Source organism: Spermophilus citellus (assembly GCF_964194105.1).
Source record: "Spermophilus citellus genome assembly, chromosome: 12".
NCBI classification, from domain to species: Eukaryota; Metazoa; Chordata; class Mammalia; order Rodentia; family Sciuridae; genus Spermophilus; species Spermophilus citellus.
This window is the reverse complement of record NC_138198.1, coordinates 3,651,865-3,670,658: the sequence shown is the minus strand read 5'-3', so window position 1 is coordinate 3,670,658 and position 18,794 is coordinate 3,651,865. Positions and strand designations below refer to the sequence as shown.

General features: G+C 51.8%; 1 protein-coding gene across 5 annotated transcripts in view; it reads right to left on the bottom strand.

Moving 5' to 3' along the window:
- Window positions 1-18,443, bottom strand: part of SEMA4D (semaphorin 4D) — a 114,313-nt gene extending 95,870 nt beyond the window's left edge. For 2 of the 5 annotated variants that reach the window (XM_081263298.1, XM_081263296.1), the window contains exon 1: window positions 18,195-18,443. The gene's annotated coding sequence lies outside the window, so the exon portion shown is untranslated. The remainder of the gene's footprint in view (window positions 1-18,194) is intronic. The other 3 variants (XM_081263295.1, XM_081263300.1, XM_081263299.1) reach the window with 3 other exon arrangements.
- Window positions 18,444-18,794: the final 351 nt, after the last annotated feature.

The window sequence follows — 18,794 nt, the reverse complement described above, 5'->3', positions numbered from 1 at the left end:
GCAGCCCCTGCCCAGGCCACCCCAGGAGGCCACGCTGTGCCTTTCCTGCAGCAAGGTGGTTATTTATGTCAAATTAACAGTCTGACACAGAGGGCTGGTAAGAGCACCGAGACCAACTTCCTGAGCTCACGGAGGGGAGGGACATGACCACAAGGCCACCACTTGCCAGAGTCCACTTCCCCAGGGGGAGGGAATCTCAGGGAGCAGAGCCCCAGGGCCTTCCACACCAGCAGGAAGACAGGCCAACAGGGCGCAAGACACCAGCGATCACCCCACAGGTGCCTAAGGAGCTGGCTCCTGGTGCCTAGATATGGGACCAGAGGGACAGGCGCGAAACAACAGTCCCAGTTCAGCAAGGTCAGCCGAGGGGTGGGCCCCACTCCCAGCAGCCACTGGAATGCAAGAAAGGCCAGCCTTCGTCACCGCCAATGCCGCTCAGATCACGCGGGGATGACCGACAAGCCCTGCCTGCTCCCGAGACAGATTCCCAGGAACAGTGGACCCCTGGTTCCTCTACCCCAGGAAACTCCCGCGCTTCTCTGTAAGACACACCTGGTCCTGGGGCCCAGGCACCTGGGAGTGTTGACCAGAGATGGTTAATGTCTGGGCCATGGTGCCCAAACGTTTGGCCAAACATTATTCCTGACCATTCCAGGAAGGTGTTTTTTGGAACGAGATTAAATATTTTAATATTTAACAATGAATTTAACAATGAACAAAGTCTGTGACCCTCCACCATGTGGGTGGGCCACATCTGATCAGATGAAGGCCTGCAGAAAGAACGGAACTGGCCTCCCTCAAAGAGGAGAGAATTCAGCCTCAGAGAGGCTGTGAGGCGCTGGGTTCGATCCTCAGCACCACATATTAATAAATAAAGGTACTGTGCTCATCTACAACTAAAAAAAAAAAAATTTTAAAAATAAATAAAATCAACTCTGGCTTCCAGCGGTCCCAGACCTGAGCCCTCCTCTTCACTAGACCATGCAGGGACGTCCCCGGCAGTGGTGAGGACAGAGTGCCCCACAGAAGGCTGAGCCCGTGAACCACCCAGGCACCCACGTAGCATCTGGCTGGGACCCTGGGCCAGCGTCATCAGGACTGTGGAGCCAACTTCCAGAGGAACACACCAGGGACCTGTGACACCCCGAGGAACCTCCCCTCCCCCACTCCCGCCCTCGCTCTCGACAGTGAGGGAGGGGCCCAGGGAGGAGAAATAGCTGCTGCCTAGTGAGCAGGAGCTCTGGGGCCAGGAGAACCTTCCAGAATGCAGACTCCCGCTGGCTGTGCACTGGGGACCGGATGTGTGTGCACACACATGCAGGCAGGGGGTCACGTGTGCACACTCACAAAAACATACTCACGCGTGAATATGCATGCACACACGTGCACGCCCGTGCTACTACTGACACCATTACAGGGGCCATTATCACACATCCCCTGGGCAGGTGGCCAGGCCAGGCCAGCCAAGCTGACCACACCCGAATAAAAGCAACCTGCACCCAGAAAAATGGTGAGGGGTGTGGCCGCCTGGGGACACCAGAGGGGCTGGAGGGCGTGGGGTGCAGGCCCTCCCAGGGCCAGGCATGGCCCAGAACATGGAATCCAGGCATAAAGCGCACACAGCCAGCTGCAGAACCCCGCACCACGGGACCACAGCTCTGTGGCCGGGCTGTGTGTGCACACACACTTGTGGGAGCGTGCACTGCTGAGCCTCTGAAATGGCACACACACAAACACCCAGAAGGCTAGCTGTCAACGGCACCAGCCCAGCACAGGGAGGAAGCTCTTGGCTTTCTTTCTCCATTTTCTAAACAATAAAAATGCCATTAGAATAAAGAAAAAGTGAGTCAGCACATCTCGCTTCCTGTCCCACTAAAGATCCAACTCGTACTTTTGTGGAGACACAGCAGAGAGGCCCAGCCTGGCCCAGCCCACCCCGACGGAGAAACTGACAGGGAGCCGCACACAGGGCTCCTTTCTTTCCTGTTTCCCCTCTGAGTCAACGGGCCAAGTTTCCACGGCTTCCCACAAGTGCAGAGAGCATCCCCAGTTTCCATCTTCCTGCTGATAAAGCTCTGTCTCCACAACCCAGAGAAGGGGCCTGCCTGACACCCTGCCAGCCTGCGTCCCCACCCACCGGGGCCACCCGCCAGGCCCCAGCGGCAGAGAGGGTTCCAACTGTCTCTTCCTGTGCTGGAGGGGATTGAAGGGGCAGGACCACCACCACCCATGGCTGCAACCTCAGGTACAGAAAGGGTCTTCTGCAGACGGGACCCAGTGAAGGGTCTTGAAATGCCCAGGTGGGCCAAGTGTCCCCAATGACAAGTGTCCCCCGAAGAGACGTGCAGGACGGAAAGACCAAGAGGGGTCAGCCATGGGATGGGGCAGGGACTGCGGTGATGCAGTCACAAGCTGAGCCATGAAACCTGGAGAGCCCCTGCCGTCCCCAAAGGATCAAAGACGGAAACCGCCTGGTGTGCCAAACACCCAGAGCCTCCCTCACATCGGCCCCGAACAGGAATCTAAACAGCACGTGTGTGTGTGTGTGTGTGTGTGTGTGTGTGTGTGTGTGTGTCTGTGTCTGTCGCACATAAACGTGCACAGGCTGTCGCAGACCCACAGGATGGGATGCAGGTTAGTCTCCCTTGCTCCAAGAGCTGCTGCGACTAAAAGACCCAACCACAACCACTGCCCAGACGCAAAGTTTGAAGGCTCACCGTTTCAGAGGTCTCAGAGGAGGCTGCTTCGACTCCTCGGGGCTCGAGGTGAGGCACAGCATCATGGCAGAAGAGTGAGCAGAGGGAAGAAGCTCACCTGGTGATCAGGAAGCAGAGAGCGGCTCCACTCTCCAGATACACGCCCCCAATGAGCCACTTCCTGCTGCCACACCCCACCTGCCTCCAGTCACCACTCAGTTAAGCCCGTCAGGGATCATTTCACTGATTAATAAAACTACAAACCAGTCATTTCTCCCCCAAACTGTCCTGCGCTGTCTCATACGTGAGCTTGTGGGGGACACTTCACATCCAAACCGGAACAGCTCGGGACCAGAAGTGCTTCACATTTCTTTTCTTTTTTTTTAAATTTAATTTTGGAATACCTGCACATGCCTAATGAGACCCAAGTCTGAACACGAAATCCACCTGTCTCACATGCACCCTGTAACAAGGAACCTGAAGGTGACTTTGGACAATATATCGATAACCTTGTGCGTGAAAGCTTCATGGTATGCAATTTTCCAGTTGTGGCAACAGGTTGAAACTCAAAATGTTTCAGATTTTGGAGCATTTCGGATTTGGGATCAGGGATGGTCAACACGTACTAGGTAGCAAACTAAGAAAAAGCCCTTTGTGAGCCGAATGTCATACTCAGAGACCGAGTGGCATGTGGGAGGACATGTTGCAGGCTCCCACGTGCACAGAGCTGAACCGGCCACAGCGAACACTGCTGTGACCAGCCAGAGGGTTGGTGGCAGGCGATGAGGGGCAGGGGGCTGGCGGGGCACGCCCCGGGGCCGGACACCCCACGCTGGCCTCTGAGTGTCAAGTGCCAGGTGTACACCAGGACCAGACGCATTCCACGGGGTTCTGCAGACATCTCAGTGTGAAGAAAGGAGAGGACACGAAAAGGGGGGGGGGTGTGGAATATTGCAAGAGTGTTTCTACACCATCCTGCTGTCTCAGGTTTCTGACCTGCTCTGGACTCCACGACAGGACAGGAAGCTAGGGGAGGCCTCCTAGCTCAAAGTGACCCCACTGCAAAGCTCTGGAAACGCAGCAGACTCAGGCCACTGGGCAGGCAGGCAGCCAGAAGCCACGTGGCCCCTCTCAGGTCAGGGACCCCAGCTCCTACGACTTCAGGACAACCTCAGCACCCAGTGGACACCAGTGCCTGCTGGCTGTCTTGGTTTCTGCTACTCTCCTGGGACATGTACCCAGAGCATGCACATCTCAGAGAGGCCGAGAAGCAGCCGCGCCCCACCCGGCAGAAGACAACCAGAAGGCTACAACCTTGGACCCCCAAATCTACCTTTGGTGTCACCTCTGCTCTGAAGCATCAGAATCCAAAGACAAGGAGGCCACAGGTGCCAGGCATGATCCCCAGCATCAAGAGTCCAGCTCCACGGGGACACGCCCACGCCACTCACCCCGCCAAGCCTGCAAAAAGCCCTCGGCGAGAAATGTCTTCTGCATAGCAGGAGCCACCGCTCTGCTTCCTAGAGCAACCAAGAGGTCCCCAGCCCAGCAGGTGGGAGAGGAGGACACCAGCCAGAAATGACTCACAGCCTCCGGAGTATAAATGCAGCTATGTTTGGGAGGCTGTCCGCAGCCACTGCAAAGGGGCTGGCCATCGCTCCAGACAGTGCTGACACACAACCTCCGGGCAGAAGCCTCCGAATGACATCGAGGCTTATTTTTGAGAATGCTGACCCGGGCTCCTGCGGGCCTCCTCTCTGCAGGGAGGATGTGAGAGACTGTGTTTGAGTTCTCTGTGCTTCATGTCTGCAGCGAGACGTCTGAGCAGGGACTTCCATCTCGCCTGCAGAAATGAACGTGCTCCTCACACAGGACAGTCTCGCCAGCCGACATCAGCCCTGCGCCCCAGCTCGCAGAGTCACTGAGCAGGTCCCCGTAAATAAACGGGGATCTACAACTCCCCAGAGGCTTGTCCTGCAGGCCCTTCTGTGATTGGAATCGACATTAGAGATCACACTCTCTCCACCTCCCTGGTTTTGCTGAGCTGGCAAAAACCAAGCCCTCCTAGACAGAGATCCTGCGGATGGGCCTGCGGACTGTGGGACCCACCCAGAGAGACCCAACCCACCGACATCGGGGGAGGAGGCTGCGGCACACAGGGGCAGCCAGCGGAAGCTGAGTGGCTTCGCAGGAGTCCTGGCTTGAAACCCGAGCCTTGGGCTGCCCCGGGTTTTCAAACACACACAGCTATCCAAGCAGCTATCCAATTCTGCCTGCTCAAGGGCTTTGCTCTGACCCAGTTTCCTGCCCTGTGTGCAGTCCAAACCCGGCCCTGCAGCAGCAGGCAGCACACAGCTCAGACACTGTGCTGAGGCTCGGCCCCAGGAACCCAGGAGGAGCCAGAGATGGAGGAAGGCAAAGGGAGAGGGAGCCACAGGGAAAGGTCAGCCCACGTGCAGCAAAGGGCACAAGGCACGGCTCCCGATGCTCACTCCAAGGCACAATTATAAAATGTCCATGCATTATCATCTTGAAAAGAGTCTAGCCAACTCAGAAAGGCTGGTAAAAAATCACAAGAAAAACATCCAAGAGTTATGGGATAACATAAAAAAAAACAAACTTACGAGTCATCGGGATAGAAGAAGGTACAGAGATTCAAACCAAGGGAATGAGAAACCTGCTGGTTCTTATCTTTAAGTCTATTGATGTGGTGAATAACATTTATTGATTTCCGTATATTGAACCATCCTTGCATCCCAGGGATGAATCCTACTTGATCATGGTGCACAATTTTTTTGATGTGTTTTTGTATCCGATTTGCCAGAATTTTATTGAGGATTTTTGCATCTAGGTTCATTAGAGATATTGGTCTGTAGTTTTCTTTCTTTGAGGTGTCTTTGTCTGGTTTCGGAATCAGGGTGATGTTGGCCTCATAGAATGAATTTGGAAGAGCTCCCTCTTTTTCTATTTCCTGAAATAACTTGAAAAGTATTGGTATTAATTCTTCTTTAAAGGTTTTGTAAAACTCCGCTGTATACCCATCCGGTCCTGGGCTTTTCTTGGTTGGTAGTCTTTTGATGGCTTCTTCAATTTCATCCATTGATATTGGTCTGTTTAAGTTGTGAGTATCCTCCTGACTCAGTCTGGGCAAATCATATGACTTAAGGAATTTATCGATGTCTTCACTATCTTCTATTTTATTGGAATATAGGTTTTCAAAATAATTTCTAATTGTCTTCTGTATTTCTGTAGCATCTGTTGTGATATTGCCTTTTTCATCCCGTATGTTAGTAATTTGAGTTCTCTCTCTTCTTCTCTTCGTTAGCATGGCTAAACGTCTGTCGATCTTGTTTATTTTTTCGAAGAACCAACTTTTAGTTTCTTTATCTTTATAGTCTTGACTGACTCTGGCAAGTGATGCATCTGGCACTGACAGCTAAAAATTCTCAACATATTACTGAGCCATCCTGAACTTACATTTCCCAATACTTTTAGTCAGCTTCCTGCCAATACCAGCATCTTCCCTCCTAAAATTCTGGAAAATCAGATCTGCTAATGTGTGAAAACTGGTTTACCAAAAGTTCTCTATCGTTCAATGCAATGCCAATCAAAATCCCAATGGCATTTCTTGTAGAAATAGATAAAGCAATCGTGAAATTCATATGGAAAAACAAAAGACCCAGAATAGCAAAAGCAATTCTAAGCAGGAAGTGTGAATCAGGTGGTATAGCGATACCAGATTTCAAACTATATTACAGAGCAATAGTAACAAAAACAGCATGGTACTGGTACCAAAAGAGGCGGGTGGACCAAAGGTACAGAATAGAGGACACAGAGACTAATCCACAAAGTTACAACTATCTTATATTTGATAAAGGGGCTAAAAGCATGCAATGGAGGAAGGATAGCATCTTCAACAAATGGTGCTGGGAAAACTGGAAATCCATATGCCACAAAATGAAACTGAATCCCTTTCTCTCGCCATGCACAAAAGTTAACTCAAAATGGATCAAGGAGCTTGATATCAAATCAGAGACTCTGCGTCTGATAGAAGAAAAAGTTGGCTCCGATCTACATATTGTGGGGTCAGGCTCCAAATTCCTTAATAGGACGCCCATAGCCCAAGAGTTAATAACAAGAATCAACAAATGGGACTTACTTAAACTAAAAAGTTTTTTTCTCAGCAAGAGAAACAATAAGAGAGGTAAATAGGGAGCCTACATCCTGGGAACAAATTTTTACTCCTCACACTTCAGATAGAGCCCTAATATCCAGAGTATACAAAGAACTCAAAAAATTAGACAATAAGATAACAAATAACCCAATCAACAAATGGGCCAAGGACCTGAACAGACACTTCTCAGAGGAGGATATACAATCAATCAACAAGTACATGAAAAAATGCTCTCCATCTCTAGCAGTCAGAGAAATGCAAATCAAAACCACCCTAAGATACCATCTCACTCCAGTAAGATTGGCAGCCACTATGAAGTCAAACAACAACAAGTGCTGGCGAGGATGTGGAGAAAAGGTACACTTGTACATTGCTGGTGGGACTGCAAATTGGTGTGGCCAATTTGGAAAGCAGTTTGGAGATTCCTGGGAAAGCTGGGAATGGAACCATCATCTGACCCTGCTATTGCCCTTCTTGGACTATTCCCTGAAGACCTTAAAAGAGCATGCTACAGGGATACCGCCACATCGATGTTCATAGCAGCACAATTCACAATAGCTAGGCTGTGGAACCAACCCAGATGCCCTTCAATAGATGAATGGATTAAAAAATGTGGCATCTATACACAATGGAATACTACGCAGCAATAAAAAATGACAAAATCATAGAATTTTCAGGGAAATGGATGGCACTAGAGCAGATTATGCTTAGTGAAGCTAGCCAATCCCTAAAAAACAAATACCAAATGTCTTCTTTGATATAATGAGAGCAACTATGAACAGAGTAGGGAGGAAGAGCAGGAAGAAAAGATTAACTTTAAACAGAGACATGAGATGGGAGGGAAAGAGAGAGAAAAGGGAAATTGCATGGAAATGAAGGGAGACCCTCATTGCTATACAAAATTACATATAAGAGGTTGTGAGGGGAATGGGAAAATAAACAAGGAGAGAAATGAATTACAGTAGATGGGGTAGAGAGAGAAGATGGGAGGGGTGGGGAGGGGGGATAGTAGGGGATAGGAAAGGTAGCAGAATACAACAATTACTAATAGGGCATTATGTAAAATTGTGGATGTGTAACCGATGTGATTCTGCAATCTGCATTTGGGGTAAAATTGGGAGTTCATAACCCACTTCAATCTAATGTATGAAATATGATATGTCAAGAGCTTTGTAATGTTGTGAACAACCAATAAAAAAAAAAGAAGAATGAAATAAATAAATAAATAAATAAATGTCCATGCAGCGCTCAGAGCCAGGTACCACATGGGCTCAGTAGTTTTCAACTGGGGTACAAACAGTGGGGTTTTTTTATTTTATTTTTTTATGCAACTGAGTAAAAATACCAAAGTGCATCCTCTTCAGATAAGGTGACTGTGAGTCACAAAACTTTGGTTGTAGTGTGTGCGAGCGAGTGTGCCAATGTGAGTGTGGGGAGTGTGCCTGTGCACAGGTGCTCGGGGGTCACCATCAGGGTCTGAAAGCCTCAGCCACCTACACAGCCAGGCTTCCTGGATGGCTCAAAGTTTTCACATTCTAATAAAAAACGTCTCAGCAATTCTGTGCCCGCACTGGAACCTCTCTGATGTTCGGCTTCGTGACACTGAATTTCATGTGTCCTAACACAAACTTTGCCAAGAAAGGATATGAAAGGAGTCAGGTCACCTCCTGATCCTGAAGCCACCACCCCCAGGAATCACCGGGTCGACCCCACTTACAGAGGGGCTTCTGGTCAACCCCAGGCCCGTCCATTAACAGTCCTCGAAGGACACTGGGGGCCTCGGAGGGGACTTCCCACGACACACGCCAGGCCCACCTCCTCTCGTGGCCCCCACCCCGGCTCATCCCGCCTCGCGATGTGTGGGGGAAGCAGGTGCCGCTGGCTGGCTCCCCACGACGTGCCCTTTAAAGCTGTCAGACGCCACCCACTCTGCCAACAGGCTGGTGTGTCACGGCTGGCCAGCGTGCCAGGACTCCCCGGACACGCCACATGAGAGTGACGTGTGTCTTCTGTGTACTTGTGTGCGTGCATGCGTGCTAGGTGTGCGTGACATGTGGTACGCATGTGCTAGGTGTATCCCAGTGGTATCATGCACTTGTGCGTGTGTCATACGTGTGAGAAGGGGGCCTGTGCACTGGGGTGCTGGGGATGCGCCTGAGTGCAGAGTACACGCGGTACGTGTGGCCTGAGCGCACGTGCAGGATGCGGAGGTGTGAGCAGTGTGTGCTGCACGGCGGGTTGTGTGTACACTGTGAAAGGGCTGGTGTGGGAACGTGTGCCGTGTGTGGTATCGTGTTTGGGAGGGCTGTCTGCAGTGTGGTGTGTGTGGGGTGGGTTTAGAAGCATGCAGTGTGTGCGGGTAAACACTCGTGTGTGTGTGGCGGTGTGTCTGTGTATGCGGCGTGGTAAACGCCACGTGTGGTGTTTGTGTGTGCAGTAGTGGTGAACTGTGGGGTGTTGTGTATGTTCTGTGTGACACACATTTGGTGTGTGGGCTGTGTGTGTGTGCACACGTGTGTGCATGTGTGATCTGAATCGTGCTTTTCTGCCTTTCCCTTTGATTGCTCCCTTTTCCCTAACGACTGTTCCTGCAGAGAATCGGAGAACCAAGAAGCAACCAGAGGCCCCCACGGGCCACACCTCCGACCGGCACAGGTCGGTCCAGGGGCCTCGCACGCGCTGCTTCGTGGACTGGTCTCACCTGGTGTGCCCGGCTGGTTCCCATCCCACCTGACCTCAGTATTTTTGAAGATTGACACGACACCACGTCCTCCCTGACCCTCGCTCAGTCCACACCTGGACTTTCTGCCTATCAACTTGGAAAGACACCCTGTTCCTGCTTCTTTGCTTCCACGGTTGTTGAGGAGGAATAAAATTTCTACGCCAAAGGGCGCCTGCATGTGGAACCTCTGAACGCCCACGTCAGCACACGCTGCAGGTCAGGCAAGCCACATATGGGCAGCATGCCTCGTCCCATACCCAAGTCACCACTGGGAAGTGCTAGAGCCACTCTGAACATGGACCCCATGGCTTCAGTGTCTGCCCAGATAAGTATGCTGAGAAAGAAGCCACCATCTGCACAAGTCCACCCACGTGACATTCTAGAAAAGTCTCTACGGACAGAAATGAGCCCGGCTTGCCCAGACTGGAGGAAAAGAACTGACTTCAAAGAGCCCCAAGAGCACTTTTTGAAAACACTTCTTGCAAAATCCCCCTATCTTGATTTGTTGATGGCGACACAATTCTCACATTTATCCAAACCCACGGGATGGGAGACCCCTCACCTGCAGTCCCAGCTGCCCAGGAGGCTGCCTGGGCCACAAGACCCCGGCTCAAAATGAAAACAGACAGGGCTGGGGATGCAGCTCGGGGTAGAGGCCCTGGGTTCAATCCCTAGTACCGAAGAGGGGGACAGTCAATGTGATTCACTGTATTTACAGACAAAATAAGAAAAAAAAAACATATAATCATTTCAGTAAATACAGAAAAAGCCTAAGATGAAACTCAGCATCTATTCATGATAAAAATTCTCAGCAAACTTAAAACTTTCTCAACCTCATAAAAGGCATCTAGGTGAAATCCTCACTTCATACCACAGTTGACAAAAATAAATGAGTGAATGAATCAGTTCTTTCGGCCTGAGGTGGAGAAGAATGAAGGATGTCCACTCTCACCACTTTTGGTAAACCCTGTTCTGAAGTCCCCCACAGTCCAGGAAAAACAAACCAACAAACAAACAAGAGGAGAAGGAGGAGGAAAAAGCATTCCCACTGGAAAGAAAGAAAGAGGAAAGGAACGATTCATCCCGGGCAGGATTATGTGCATGGAAAACCTTCAGGGAATACAGAAAAGCAACTCGAGTGGGTTTGGAAGTTTGGAAAGTCCAGAGGATCAACAATAAATGGATTTCTACACACCAGCCATGAGCACATGGAAAAACTCTTTTTAAAAGTCCATTTAAAGTAACATTCAAGAGGCTGGGGATGTGGCTCAAGCGGTGGCGCGCTCGCCTGGCATGCGTGCGGCCCGGGTTCCATCCTCAGCACCACATACCAACAAAGATGTTGTGTCCGCCGAGAACTAAAAAATAAATATAAAAAAATAAATAAAATAACATTCAAAAAATATGAAGCAAGGAAGAATAAAACGTGGTAGGATGTGCACCAGACCTGCACAGTCAAACCACCAGACAGTGCTAAGGGAAACCCCAGGAGAGGAAAATAAGACAGATGTGCCGAGCTCGATGGTCCAGGGACTGGAAAACTGCACAATGTCCATTTCCCCCAAAATGGACTTGAGGCATTAATGTGACTCTGGTCAAAATCCAAAGCAGGCCTTCTGTCAAGAACTGACAAGACATTCCCAGTTCAGGGGGAAATGGAAGGATCTGGAATGGACAACACAGTTTTGCAAAGGATGGGAAACTGTCCTATGACCTAACTCAAAAGAGACATTACAAAGGAACAGTCAGGAGACTGACAGGGTCCCTGGCCCTATGGGAAATAATGAGCCACAGAGAACAGAAGAGAATCCGGAAACCGAGCCACATAGGCATCACCAAGGACTCTCCAAGGTGGATGCCGAGATGCTTCAAGGCAGACGCGGATGGAACAGGCTGATTTGAACAAATGGCACTAGAACAACTGGATACCCACTAGACGATGAACCTGGATTCTTAGCTCCTAGGTAAAAAGCAATTTGAGATGGAGAATAGACTCAACATACAAGCTGAAACTATAACATCCCAGAGGGACACACAGGCGAAAATCTCGATGACCAGAGGTTAGGCAAAGATTTCTTCAAATAGGAAACAAAACGCATGAAGCATGAAAACAACTGGTCTTTAATCAAAACGTCAAGGCCTGCCCTCTGAAAGATGTCGTCGTTGATGAGGCAGGAGGGCAAGACGCAGATTAACAGAGAATATCTGAAATGCAAATGTCTGACAAAGCACGTGAATAGGTAAAGAACTCTCGCCACTCAGATCCAAATGACCCAGCAAAAAAGTGCAACAGTCTGACCCAAGACATCCCAGAAGAACACTCCCAGCTAATAAGTGCATGAGAAAATGCACAACTAAGACCTCAATGGAGAAGCAATGAGAAAATCCCACCAGAACAGACTGAATGAAAAGACGGACAGCAGCAAGTGTTGGCAAGGATGGGAGATCAGAACCAACCGCAGCTCTCAACACTGGAAGAGGAGGGAATGCAGCAGGACAGGACCACTAATCACACACTTACACAAGATCCTGCAACTCACCTCCTAGGGAGCTCCCAAGAGAAATGGAAACGTACGCACCCACTAAGATCTGCCTGTGGATGTTCACAGTACTTTTGTATCACTTTTCACTGTGGTAAAATACACATCAATTTTAACATTTCAAAGTATGCAATTCAGTGGCATCTAGCACATGCACAGGTTCTGCAACCACTGCTACTATCAAGTGTTCCAAAACACTATCATCAACTCAAAGGGAAACCCCACAGCAATTACTCTCATTCCATCTCCCTACTCCCTGTCCCTCTGGATCTGCCCATTCATAACATTCCCTAAAAATGGAATCACATGCTGTGTGGTCATGGGAACTGGCTACTTTCACTTAGCATGACACCCTCAGATGTGATCCCTGTTGCAACATGTATCAGGAACTCATTCCTTTTTATGGCTAAATAATACACCACATTTTGCGTACCTGTCCATCCAGGGACGGACGTGGGGCTGTTTCCACCTTTTGGCTTTTTGTGAATAGTGCCACGATGAACTGTGGGAGGTAAGTTCTGTATGAGTCCATTTCCAACTCTTTTAGGTATGTATGTAGAAGTGCAATTGCTGGGTTACAGGGTGATTGTATGTTTAACTTTTTGAGAAACCTCCCACCCGTCTGGCAACACTATCGTACCATTTCACCTTCCCATCAGCAACGTTTGCGGGTTCTGATCTCCACAGCCCCATCGACATGTGCTATTTTCCTTTTCTTATTAATCCCATGCTGGTGAGGTGTGAAGTGGCGTCTTATGGTGGTTCTGATTTGCATTTCTCTTGTGACAAATGAGGCCAAGCATCTTTTCACATGCGTCTTGGGCCATCTGCACTCCTTCCCTGGAACCATGTTTACTCATGTTTTATTGGTTATTTGTCCTTCTGTTGTGGAGTTTTAGCTCATAACCTTTTAATAGGAAACAATGCAGCCATCCACCCATAAGTAGATAAATAAACCATAGTTACGGCCACACAATAAACTACTATCCAGCCATTAAAAAAAGATACAAAGTACTGACTTACACAGCAATAAACTAGACACAAAAGAATATAAAACATACAGCAGTTCCCCCTTATCCCAGTTTCCTTTCCTGCAATTTCAGTTACCCACAGTCAACCATGCTCTAAAAATATTAAATTGAAAATAAAAAATTCCTAGGGTTTAAAGGGCACACCATTCTGAGCATCATGATGAAATCTCACACTGTTCCACCCCATCCACCTGGGACATGAATCATTACTTTGTCCAGAGTATCTACCCTGTATATGCTACCCACCTATTAGTCATTTAGTGATTAGATCGACTATCACAATACTCCAGTGCTGTACCCCTTATTTTACTTCATGATGACCCCAAATCACAAAAGTGATGACATATGCAACTTGGATATGCCAAAGAGAAGTCATAAAATGCTTCTTTTAACTAAGAAGATGAAAGACCCAGAGCTGGGGCTGTGGCTCAGTGGCAGAGCACTTGCCTCGCACACATGAGGCCCTGAGTTCGATCCTCTGCACCATATGAAAAAATAAATAAATATTTTGTCCATCTACAATGAAAAAAAAATTTAAAAAGAGAAAAATCCCAGACTTAAGAAGAAAGAGCATATGCTGAGATTGCTAAGATCTACAGCACAATAAGGTATTTTGAGAGAGAAAATACACATCACTTTTATCACCATATATTATTATAACTACTCTATTTTTATTATTTGTCATGTCTGGCTCTTTCTGAGCCTAATTTGTGGGTTAAACTTCCCCATAAGTATATATACATAGGAAAAAAAACATAGGCCAAAAAGGGTGTGGGACTAATCATGGCCCCAGGGATCCACTGGGGTCTTGGAACACATCCCACCAAGGTGGACACTGTGTGCTTTCAGCATGAACATCTAGAAGAAACAAATCTAATTTATAATAACCTAATCTAAACTTACCAGAGTGGAGTGGGAGTGGGACCCAGGGTCAGAGGGAATTCTGGGGGAGGCTCAGGGCCAGCTTGGTCCCTGGGGACAACAGTCAGTCCTGCTGCAAGGGCACAGAAGTGGCCAGGGACCCTGAGGAAGTGCAGGGGCCTGGTTCATCTGACCTACCAGGCAAAGTCTTCAAACGCTGCCCCTGGATCCCGATCACAGTGGCCAGCATAGGACGTCCCTCCCCAGGCAGCTGGACCCAGTGCCCACGAGGCCTGACCCACCCCAATGCTGGCTCCCCCTTCCGGAGGGCAGGTGTCCTGGTGCTGTGGATCTTCAACCTGCAGGCCCAATAAAGCAGACTGCTGGTCCCACCCAGAACCCCGAGCTCAGGCCCCGCTGCGTGCATTTCCCATGAATTCCTATGGACACTACGCTGCTATTCTGGGATCACGCCTAGAGACGCAGGCTCAGTCCTCCAGCAAACACCCCCTGACCACCAGGTCCCACGGTGTCCTCCACCAGACCTGGGCTCCAAGAGAACAGGACCTTGTGTCTCTGGGCTCCAGGCTCTCATCGTTCCCACCGAACGCTGGCTGGGGACAGCAGCGAAATTCCATGAAGCGCATGAATCCGAGGGGTATGGAGACCCTTGAAGGTACAGTGGAGCCCCTTTATCTGTGGTTTCATTCTGTGCTTTTGGTTTTACCCACAATCCACCATGATCCAAAAGTAATGGAAAATTCCATAAACAATTCACAAATATTATGTGACATTTATTACAGTATACTGTTAGAACAGCCCTATTTTATTATTGTTGTGGTTCATCTCTTCCTGTGCCTAATTTGTAAGTAGAACTTGATCATAGAGATGTATGTAGAGGAAAAAATGTAGCATCTATGGAATCTGGTATCACCTGTGGTCTCAGGCATCTGCTGGGGTCTTTTAAGGTGTCCCCGTGGACAAGTAGAGACTCGGTACTTCAAGAACCTGAGACATTATGGTCAATTACCAGGGCCCAGAGGGTGGGACCAGGACCCCTAAGACTCCCTAGAATGTGCAGAATGGTCTGAATGGGTTAAGAGGTCACGCATTCACCCAGGGATACCCTGAGGAACCCGAGCCCAACCCTAGAGGATCTAAGTTGAGAGCCAGCGGCAGTGGCCTGCTGGGCCCTCCTGGACCCCAGAAAAACACGCGCTGACAAAGATGACAATGACAAAATCAACATTCAAAAGCTCCTAACACACACTCAGAATGGGTGGCCAAGAGCAGGCCTGATTGGGGACGTACTGTCCCTTCCCACAAAATAGAACACACACCAACCAAAGGGCCAAGCAGCCAGGCTCCAGATCAAAGCCGATCACACTCTCGCTGTCCACGCAACACCCGTTTCTTGCAATGGGAGGGTCAGCAAGCTGGACAGGGACCCCACAGAGGAAAACAGCCTGATGGACTCGAAGGATGCACCAAATAACACCACCCGGCCTCCCAGCCGCTGGCTCCCCCCTTCGTCCGAGTCAGAGTCAGAGGGAATTCCCTCCCAAAAAATCTCTTTTCCTGCACTACCTTTTGACAGCAGTCACACAAAAGTCCCCAGTAAAACCTGTCTCTAAAGAGCCTGCCCCACCAGTCCATCTCTTGGGCTATGCCCTGAGTCATCCAGGGGCAGCAATGGCCCTAGACGGAGACAGCCCGGGGCACTGCCCGAGCTACGCTTGCTAACCCAGGACAACAAACCAAGGCCCAGGGGAAGAACACCTTCCCCTCTCCCCCACCCTATTCTTCCTCCAGGGACTCAACACTGAGAGGGCAATAAGTGGCCCCAGCTGGGGACCGCAAATAGCAGCCTTGTCCCCAGGGATGATCCAGGACCGCCAGCCATCAGATCAACATCAGTCCTGAGCTGGGGGAACAGGGCGCCTCAGCCGGAGCTGGCAGAGGTACTGCACGGTCAACACATCTATCCAAGAGTCCCTTTAACCAAGCAAATCCTTGACGTGAGGGGCGGAGGCTGCTGGGAACAAAACCATCAGGAAGCAAATTCTCTTCCAGGGCTTGGCAGAGCTAACCCAGGACCAGTGGTGACTGTCCTGAGGGGAACAAGGGTCCCAGCCACCCTCCCAGGCACACCCAGCCCTCTGTGGGCAGACTCCCTGCAGGAGCACAGTGGAGGGAGGGAGAAATCCATTGATCTTTGCAATGCATTATTGATTGTGCTATTGTGCTGGCACCAGCCAACATTTCCTGCCTCCTCCTCTCGGGCCAGCCATTACTATGCATTCCCAAGCATGGGCCACACACACCCTGCCTGGTGTGGAGAAAGGAGCTCTGGATAACATCTGCACCAGACAATCCACTTGGACTATCCACAAGTGGATGATGTCACCAAGGGCATCTCCTGGGCCCCAGATCCACTGGGCAGCTGGGGCAGCATGGTCAATGTGGACACCCCAAACCTTGGCCCAGAGCAGGGCGCCACCTGCCAAGACCTCAGCCACCAAGGGAGAGGTCTCCGCAGGGCTGCACTTTCAACAGACTGTGCGCCAGTCAAGTGGATGGGGTTGGTCAGGCGTCCACAGCCGGCCTAGATGTTTCTATTTTGGAGAGCAGACAGGGCAGCGGTGAGGAAGGGAGGCAGTTTGCTCCCCACAAGAGCCCCCCACTCCCCTGGCGGCTTGAGATCTCAGAACAAGGTGCAAAGGGATTCCAGGCAAAGAAGCTTTATTTCTTTGTCTTACCGGCTGCATGGACTATGGACACTCTTATGGGTCTGAAGGTCTACCTTTCTAGGACAGAGGACAGTCCACATCCACAGGATCGTCCCCTCCCCATCCCATCCCATCCCCCCAGGACTGCTTTCTTTTTCTCCACCCACAACTAACAAGACACGATGTGCACAGACACCAAAGTGACAATCAGGCCATTATCATCTCTACCGAGATCTTCCCCAAGTGCTGGCAGGGGCTGCCTGCTTAAATAACCTTGCCTGGGTAGCTGGCAGGAAGGCCCCAGGCCTGGGGCACATATGAGGTGACAGGCCACCGGTGTCACTTCACCCCCTGAAAAAGAAACTTCCGTTTGGTGGCGCCTGGTGGACTTGAAAAGACTCAACAACAGGGTCAGATGGCTGGCCACAGGCCCCAGGTCCAGAAGGGCTTGGCCACCCACGGGCCTGGGATGTGCCCAACACAGGGAGGTTTTCAAAACAAAAGCCGAATAACTTCATGTGGCAAAATGTTCCAGAAGGGAGAGGCGGGCTCTCCCTACAGGCCTCATTTTAAGTGACCTGACCATCCGCGGACTCCCATTCACCCAAACACCCTCCGAAATGTTAAATCTGATAAATAAAAAGGAAAACTGCCCGCGCAACCCTCCTTCACCCGCTTTTACGGGTAAACCCCAGCAGATCCAGCCCCTCGCATGCAGTTCACCAGGCGCCTGCAACAGGTGCAGCCTGGGCTACCGCTGGCGGTTCCGTGCGGTTCTGGAATAATGCAGCCCCAATGCTAAAGGGAGCTGAGGCCTGCAGTGCCCACGGCCACCGCGGCGGAGACCTGACCGCTGCGGCCCGACCTGCCCCACCTGTCTGAGTGCGCGGCGCTGCATCCGGCGCACAGAAGCCGCGGCCTCCGCGACCGAAATAGAAGCCGGCGGCGGGGGCCCAGAGCTCCGCCGGCCGCAGCCGGGCCTGACGGAGCCCGCCTGACCCCGGGGACTCGACCCCGCCGGCCTAGCGCCGTGGGGCCTGGCCGAGCGCGCCGCCCCCTCCCCAGTCCGGGTCTGCCGCGCGCCCGCGCCCCCGCGCCCGGGGAGCCACCTGCGCGCCGGGCCGGGCCGGGCCGGAACCGCGGAGGGGTGGGATCCGGGGAAGGCTCCTGGGGGTCCCAGGGTGTGGGCGAAGGGTCGGGGTAGGAGGCTCCCGGTGGCGTTCCGCGAAGGGCTCGGGGAGGAACCCGGGAAGGAGTCCAGGGGGTCCGAGAGATCCCGGGAGGGGGCTCCCGGAGGGGCCCGGGGTCCACGGAGGACGCTCCAGGGAAGAGCCCGGGGGTCCCAGGGGCGCGGGGAAGGGCTCCGCCGCGGGCCGCACCGCCCCCGCGCACCTGCCCGGCCCCCGCGCGCCCGCCCTCCCGCACCGGTTCTGCAGCTTACCTGGAGCGCGCCTGGGGCCCGCGGCGGCTCGGCGCGGCCCGGCCCGGCGAGCTCGGCGCCACGAATGGCGGCGGCGGCGGAGGCCAGGAGCTCGGGGAGGGGGCGGTCGGCGGCCCGGCGGCGCGGGATGCTGCGGCGCGCGAGGGCGCGGAGGCCGGCGCGGGGACCGAGGGCGCGGGGCCGGCGCGCACGCCCCTCCCCCGCTCCGCGCCCCGCCGCCTCCGCCCCCTCGCCCTCCCGCCTTCCCTCCCCGCCCCTCGTCCCTCCCCTTTCTCCCTCCTCCCTCCTCCTCTCTCCCCCAACCGCTCTTCCCCTCCCTCCCCCTTTCCCTCCCCGTTCTTCACCTTCCCCAGGCTCCTCTCTCCTCCCCTCTGCGCTTCACCTCCCTGCCCTCTCCACCCTTCGCTCTCTCCCCTCCTCTTCCTCCCTAACTCCAACCTTCCTCCCCTCCCTTCAGGCCCCCAGCAGGGCCCAGAAGCTGCCCCCTACCCTGGTCTGGTCTCTGCTCATTAAAACACAGATTCCCAGCTAGATGCCCCTTCACTTCCCCCTCACCACCTCCTAATAGACCAGCTTGTCCCTTCTGGGGGCCTGGATTCG